This window comes from Dama dama, chromosome 24, assembly GCF_033118175.1.
Source record: "Dama dama isolate Ldn47 chromosome 24, ASM3311817v1, whole genome shotgun sequence".
Taxonomy (NCBI): Eukaryota; Metazoa; Chordata; class Mammalia; order Artiodactyla; family Cervidae; genus Dama; species Dama dama.
In genome coordinates, this window is record NC_083704.1 from 54,372,069 (window position 1) to 54,372,678 (window position 610).

The window sequence follows — 610 nt, forward strand, 5'->3', positions numbered from 1 at the left end:
AGACGACAGGGACTGCAGGAAGGCAGGGGGTCGGGGTGCTGGCCTCTTCTTCTGGCTGCAGTGGGAACCAGACGCAGCAGAGAGAGGAAGCCACTCTGTGGGGGTGGGGGTGTGTTCTGATTAGGTAGGGGAAGGGGTGGGTAATAGAAAAGGGGGCAGGGGGAGGGGGTGGGAGGAATGGTGATTGGGAGGTGAGAGGGGATGCCTGTCAGGTTGAGATCCGACCTACAGGAAATGGAAAATGAACCTTGGGGGATGCATGCACTGCTTTTTGAAGTACCCAAAGGGAGGGGCTGGCACACCTCCCCGCCCCCACCCCACCCCCTGGTCCCCGGCCCAAGATCTCATAGCAAGGATAGTCAGGTCGGTTAGGGACCCCTGTGTGCCCTCAGGTCCCTGGGGAGCCCGGTGTGCAGTCCTACAGGCACCCAGGACCCCAGAGCCCCTGCCCCTGCACTGTCTGGAAGTCCCCCTCCTGGAGACAGACAGCACTGACAGACCTTCCCAGGAAAGATGCTTGAAGGTCCATACGCCCCCTGCCCCCAGTCCTAGGCAGCAGGCAAGTGGTGGCTGAAGCCTTGTGAGGGGTGCCAGGCAGGAGCGTCCAGAT